The following is a 7,075-nucleotide window of genomic DNA, read 5'->3' as shown; positions in this document are numbered from 1 at the left end:
CCACGTGGGAATAATTTAGAACTGGCCAATAGTGGGACACAAATTTGCATGCGGGTGGCGGGAACTCCTTTGCACTGGGGTTTTTTTCTTTACAACTGAGAAATGCACCTTGCAAAGAAAGCTCCGCGTGGCGGGAAATAATTTAGCAGTGCCGAAGCGCGCGCACACCAAATCACACCCTTGGGTTGTGACAGAAGCATCTACAGTTGTTTTGTGCTCTTCCTGGATGGAACAGAATGGAAGCCAGAGGCCAGTATGTGAGAATGACTGCCTCAGTTTGTATTTTCACTGACTGGCAGTGGGTGAGAGATGGGTTGGGGAAGGGAGGGAGGGAGGGAATGCAGACCTGGTGTTAGGATGTAGCTGGTAAATAGTAGAGAGGTTACCTGGGGTATCAGACATTAGGCAGGTTATAGTGTGTCATAAAACCAATGTCTATATTTAGTCCGTGATTTTTTTGTATCCAGTAGGTTGATGAAGTGAAGTTCGTAGACTCATCTGTGAAAGGTATTTTGTAAATTCCCTTTGAGGATTAGAACTGAGAGATTGAAGAGAGAGTGGTTGTCTTGTGAGAAATGTGGGTAATTGGGTATTCTTGTCTTTTATAGCTTTTCGGTGTGCATTCATTCCTGTATGCAGTTGTTGTTTGGTTTCTCCTAAATATTTTCCATCAGGGCATTTAGTGCACTGGATATATTACATTTCTGGAGGTGCAGGTGTAAGATCCAGGAATCTTGATGGTTCTGATGTTGGGTGTAGTAATTGTGGGGGTGGTGCAGATATGCTGGCAGGTTTTACATTTCTTGTCATGGCATGGTCTGGATCCATTCAGTGTGTTTTGGGCCGTAGGAAGTTTGCTTCTGGTGATGAGGTTGGCAAGGTTTGGTGCTTGTTTGCTGCTTTTGCTTTAGAATTTTGAAGCAAACTGAAGGCAACCATATCCTTCAACGTACCAGAAGGACTTTATGGATCAGAATCTATCTTTGCCAACTGCAAAGTGTTTGACCCATTTATCAAGGCTCAGAGGTCACACAATTACAGCAGCTATAAAAATATTCTGCGTATTTCCTTTGCAAGGCAAAAGAGTTCAAGCACGACCTTGGCTTGTACGTGGTACGTGAACTGCCCTGTGTTAGCAACATAATAACGCTTGACTACTGGAAAAGTGAGATCCACTCTCTGTGTGTTATATTCAGTGTGGCATTATGTGCACTCATAGTGCCAGTAACTTCAATGTCTGTGGAAAGATCATTCAGTTTGTTCAGAAAAATTCAAGACAAAAGTCACATGTGCCTCTCTGAAGACTGACTTGGACAGCTGAACCTTTTGTAGTACAATAAAGACATAAACTCAAATGTGGAGAGCTTTCAAAATCAGGGTTAATCTGCTGAATCTAGAAAATCATGCATTCCAGTAACTGTAACAGAAGACCCAAGGTTTTGTTTTTTTTAATTATTTTTTAATTTTTCACTTTTTGTTTACTAGTGCACTACCAAATGAACAGAACAATTTAAAGCAGGTGTGACTTATTGATTTGTGGATATTTACTTATATTTTGAGATGTGGTTTTTATAAAGCTTTTAACAGTATACTGTCATTAATAAATTGTCTGCTCCCGACACTCCTAATTTCACACAAACCTGAATATTTAAATAGGTAAAAATCAAAATAAACATCAATATTCTTCATTGAAATTATTTTAAAAAATCCAGTTCTGCCAAGCCTAAGAATAACAGTGTTCTACGCCATGTGGAAATAATAAAAGTTGCTCAGCTCTCAAAAATAAAGTTGCGTGAAAAAGCAATATAGTACATAGACATTTAATGTACCTGTAAGTGTAGATTTTTTAAAAATGATTCTGTGATGCATCTTTTAAATGTCTGTTGGAGCTATATATGGGACCATCAGCAGGCATTTTTTCATGGTACATAGGCAACCAGGAACCTTGATTAAGAGGGTCTTTTGGATGGGGAAAAGGTTAGAACCCTGGGAGTCCAGTTTATGATGGGAATGAAGAGTTCATCCTGGATTTTCTAGACTTTGAGAGAGGAGGAAAGCTTTTCCCAGTCCTAGGCCCTACCAATGGCCTCAGATAGGGTACCTTTCCTAGCAGTTCTCAACCTCCTGGTACCATGGGGGCTGAGGTAAGGAGGGTACCATGCATACATCCATCAGGTATTGTCCTTGCTACAGTTGGATATGGATATAGTGAGAATGTCCTGGATAAATTTCCTTCATGTCCCATGGCTTTGAAACAATTGGGAGAAGGAAGACTCCCTTGGAAAAACTATTGAGGTTTTAAAATAATTCTTTTTAATTCGAGTAGGATGGAAGAAGAAGAGCCATTATCATATGGATTGCTCTGTGATAAGATTAATAAAGCTCATAGTCATATATCCCTCTATGTTTTAAGGATTACACAATAAATTGGGAGATAGTGGGTGTAGTCCAACATGAAAAAAAATGGAATAAAACCAGGAGAATTGATTTACTGCCCCTTTCTTCTTGTGCTTGGAAAAAAGTCAAGGAATTTATCACTTCAATATTTTTCTGAAACCCAAAGTTAGGTGTTGATGTTTTGCAAGGAGCTTACCATCTAAATATAACTTTTATTGCACAACTGTAGTCAATTTGTAGGATGTCTCACCTAAAAGAGTTTTGTTTTACGCTTCCTATGCTAGGGCACAGTGCCACCTACAGCATTTAACTAACTTGGGTGAATGTTTTCCAAGGTCAGATTTATAGGAGTGCTGAAACTTTAGAATTTCTAAGGTCAGCACTACATTCCCACAGTTGCTCTCTGCACAGATTTTGCACTAATCCTCTCCTTCCTTCACAGCAGCCAAACCATCTTGCTGTGTGCTCCAGACTCAAATGAGGAAGCTGCTGGTCTCTGCTCTACTGAAGATTGGGTTCAAGTTCCCTTTCCCCCTATAATTGCCCCCTAAACTCTGGAAGAATCAGTTGTTCAGTCAGATGATGAAGCTGGACAAAATGTGCCTAATGAGGCAGAAGTTGGTTCCTTGTTCCCAGTTCCTTATTCCTTTTTCAAAGCTAGTCCTTACACAATTAAAGGCTGTTAATAACTAATAAATTCCACAGGCTAAAGAGTTAGGTTTTCATTACAAATGTGTATTTACTAATAAAAATCTAAAATAATATTGTGTATCAAATACACAGCCCTGAAAAAAAGACCTGAGATTAGGCTGGCATTATGGCACAAAATCCCTTTCGGGTCACACTTAAAACATGTCTACACCACTGGAGGACACTTCTGAATAAGTCTGAGCAGACCACTCCCTAACCCAAAACTTGGTTTTTGTGTGCCAGTCTGCATGATAGTTCTTCCTCCTGAATAAGGAACTGCATTTGGGCTGGGATTATGGGTTAAAATCCTTTTCAGATCACACCAAAGCACAAGAATCTGCCACCAAGAAAATCTCTCAAAGTCTCATCAGAGTCGTGCCTGACCAGAGGCTCAGTCTCTGCATGCCAGGCTGCCAACTTAGAGTCCCCCAAGCCTGAAAAAGGAGCTAGGTTTGGCTGGGAATATGGATGGAATTGTTTTCAGGTCACCCCAAAACATACGTGTCTGACATCAGAGGACTCCCCCAAAGAAGCCTGGGCAGAATCCTACACTACCCAAAGTTCAGTCTGTGATTACCAAGCTGCCAACTCACAGGCCTCCAGACCTGAATAAGGAGCTAGGATTAGGGGTGGAAATCCTTTTTGGGTCACCTCACATCTTTGGCATTGGGGGACTCCTCCTAAGAAGCCTGAGCAGAGTCCAGCCTGATCTGAACCTCAGTTTGTGAGTGCCAGGCTGCCAACGCACAGGCCCCTGGCCTGTGCGCGCTGTATAGAACATTGAATAAAGAACTGGGTTTGGGTTGAGATTGTGGGTGGAAAGCTTCGGCTCACCCCAAAACACAAGTCCCTGCCATTGGGAGATTTTCCTGAAGAAGCCTGGGAAGAGTCCTGACCAATTTGAAGCTTAGTTTGTGAGTGCCATGCTGCCAAGTCCCAGGCCCCCGGACCTGAATAACAGGTTGGGTTTGGGCTGGAATTACAGGTGGAAAACTTTTTTGGGTCACCCCAGACTACATGTTCTGGCATCGGGGGACTCTCCTGATTTGACACTCAGTTTGTGAGTGCCAGCCTGACAACTGACAGGCCACAGGCCTATGTGCTCGGTACCTAGCCCTGAATATGGATCTGAATTTTGGGTGGGATTATCAGGTAAAATCCTTTTTGGGTCACACCAGAACACACATCACTGCCACCTGGAGACTCCTGAAGAATTCTGGGAGGTCCCTGCCCAACCCAAAGCCCAGCTTTAGTGTGCCAGCCTCTCAACCAATGTTCACCTCCCCGAGCTGCGTACTATTCACCTAGCACTGAATGAGATAAATTGGGGCTGGGGTTACAAGTGAAAATCCTTTTTGGATCACCCCAAACCACATGTCTCTGCCACCAGGGGACTGTCCTGAAGAAGTTTGGCCATTGCCTGACCCAAAGCTCAGTTTTTGTGTCAGCCTGCCAATTTACAGACCCCCAGACTTGCGTGATACATACATTCCTGTGAATGAGGAGCTGAGTGGGCTGGGATTATGAGGCAAAATCCTTTTTGGATCACCCAAAGAACTCCTCTCCACCTCAAATATATTAAAACATCAGGAACAAAGTAGAGAAAAATAATTCCAAACAAATAACTTTACACATACATAGTGAAAAGACATGACAGGTGCTTATCTAAAAATCCTTATATTGGCCTATATTTCTGTCTGAAAAGACTGCTGCATGTTTAATAAGGAAAACCAAAGGAGAAAAACCACAGTGTAATTTTTAACATGGTGTAAACCTGAACCAAGAAGTCAAATAATGCAATGACGCCCCCAGTCATTCAAGTAGGTTCCATGCTCACAGGGATAAGTATTCAAAAATTCATATTCTATATATATGTAACCCTTCTGCTGGGCACCAATTGGCAGCACCAAGGGCCGGGTTTAATTTTGGGGTCTAACTATATTTTACCTCGGCTTGAGCCCCTACCCAGACCACCTGGGAAACAATAAATTACTAGGATGTTCCGCATTAACAAAACCCCGTCCTCGCAAGCAGTGTAAACACAGAAGATAAGTTTATTACAGAAAACAAAGACCAAAAGAGCCAAAGAAAAACACTAAATACAATTTAAAACACTACAAACTACAAAGCATAGTTCATAGATTGCATCCTCCTAGGGAGGCTTCACCCATGCCCAGGCAGTCTGGAACTGGGGGCTCACCCAAAAGGCAGTTCCAGGGGCTTGCACCCTTATACCTGCCCTTCAGCAATGGGCTGGAGAGGGGGGCTTAACTGATATGACCCATTCTGGGCAGTTTGCTTAAGGGATTAATAGCCCCATGGCATTAACCCATTTTAAAAAATGTAAAAGAAAAGACAAGAGGGAAGAAATAGGAATCTCAAACTCCAAAACAGACTTTCGTTCCTCTACCAGAAGCTTTCCCTTCAAATAGTGTTTGCTTGCCTTTCCAGTGAAGACAGGAGTAGACCCCCTTCATGAGGAGCAGGTTTTCTGGCTCCCAGTTCAGCTGGGCAGCTCTCAGCAGGCAGATGAGTAATAGCTCCCAAACCTTAGTGAGTTGTTCTTATGTACCTGGTATGACATCACCCAAACCTTGTCTAATCCCAGAGGGACACATTTCAGTCTTTCTCCCAACCAATCTGCCTGAAGCATCCTGTGGCCAATGAAGCCAGCGTGTTTTATGCATTTCCCCCAGAAACAGGCCCCAGCTTGTCACGTGCTGAGCATGTGGTCAGGACAACAGGGGCCGTCTTGCTCGTATCAAAACACACAGTATGCAACCCAGTGTGGGTGTTACATGCGTACCCCTGATTATGTCCTGCAGGTTGTTTCATAGTGGAAACTTTGTATATTCCTTATCTGCACCACCTCATCAGGACGCAGAGGGTACAAAGGTCTGAGGTGGGTACTGGAATGGCAGCCTCCGCGGTGGGCCTGCCTGCCCAGAATTGACTACTAAGCTGGTGCGGGTGGGTGCACCTGGCTGATGCACCCTTCCCATGTGACTGAGCAAGGTGACTGAGATCCCCAGCTTGGTTTGCCACTGACTATTATGACTGTGATTAATTTTGAGAGGTGGGTAAGGGTTAATAGTTAAAGTTTTGCTTAGCATGTACCCTTGCTCCCCTTTTCCAGTTGCCAGGCTGGCAATCAAAAACCCAGCTTTAGGTCAGGCAGTGCCCTGCCCAGGCTTCTTCGGGAAAGTCCCCTGGGGGCAGAGACACGTGGTTTGGGGCAATCCGAAAAGCATTTTCACTTGTAACCCCAGCCCCAAACCATCTGATTCGGTGCTAGGTGAACAGTACAGAGCTCTGGGAGGTCATGGATGGAGAGGCTGGCAGATAACAACCGAAGCTGCGCTAGAGCTGCCCTCACCGGTGTGGGCAGTCACCACGAGGGCCGACAGAGGGGGCGAACCCGCTTTCCCCGCGCTCCCCTGCCTGCCACCTCCGGGGTGGGGACATGCAAATCTGACTTCTGGCCACGCCTCATTGAGCGGCACCTGCCCACTAGGGTCTTTACGGAGCCTTCGGAGAGCTATCGCGAGATTAGCAAGCGCTAGCGTGGAAATCCGAGCGTCTATATGAGCTAGACGGAGGCGGCCGCACGCGCGGGAAAACAGCAGTTCTCGCGAGATTTTAGTGAGCTGGGGAAAGGTTGCGGGAGCAGGCCGGTGGTCTCGCGAGAACGCGCGCAGGCGGCGACACGGTGGGAGGGAGAAGCGGGCTGGGAGCAGTCGGCGCGGCCGGGCGCGTGTGCGGGTGGTCGTGCTCTCGCGAGCTCTCGGTGCGGCGCTGTCGCGTGCGAGGCTCGCGCAGGCCCCACGACGTGTGGAGCCGTTGGTGCGACAGCGACCCCCGCGCGGCCTGAGGTAGGAGCGGGGCCGTGGCCGGGCCCACCCGTCTCGTCCCGTCCCGTCGCCATGTTCAAGCCGGACGCGGCGGCTTTCCCTCCCCCCGCTCCCCCCCGCGGGGGGCGGGGGGGGCC

At 46.0% G+C, this 7,075-nt stretch overlaps 1 protein-coding gene and 1 long non-coding RNA gene across 4 annotated transcripts in view; both read left to right on the top strand.

Moving 5' to 3' along the window:
- LOC102369694 overlaps positions 1-3,110 on the top strand; it is a 10,956-nt gene extending 7,846 nt beyond the window's left edge. The window contains exon 3 of the long non-coding RNA XR_322900.3: positions 2,840-3,110. This is a non-coding gene — a long non-coding RNA (uncharacterized LOC102369694). The remainder of the gene's footprint in view (positions 1-2,839) is intronic.
- Positions 3,111-6,728: 3,618 nt separating this feature from the next.
- The window catches only part of MATR3 (matrin 3), a 50,410-nt gene continuing 50,063 nt past the window's right edge, over positions 6,729-7,075 (top strand). The window contains exon 1 of one of the 3 annotated variants that reach the window (XM_014520917.2): positions 6,729-6,959. The gene's annotated coding sequence lies outside the window, so the exon portion shown is untranslated. The remainder of the gene's footprint in view (positions 6,960-7,075) is intronic. The other 2 variants (XM_006015722.3, XM_025206001.1) reach the window with 2 other exon arrangements.

This window comes from Alligator sinensis, unplaced genomic scaffold (genome assembly GCF_000455745.1).
Source record: "Alligator sinensis unplaced genomic scaffold, ASM45574v1 scaffold156_1, whole genome shotgun sequence".
Taxonomy (NCBI): domain Eukaryota; kingdom Metazoa; phylum Chordata; order Crocodylia; family Alligatoridae; genus Alligator; species Alligator sinensis.
Note: the sequence above shows the minus strand (reverse complement) of the source record. Positions and strands in the feature narration are given on the sequence as shown.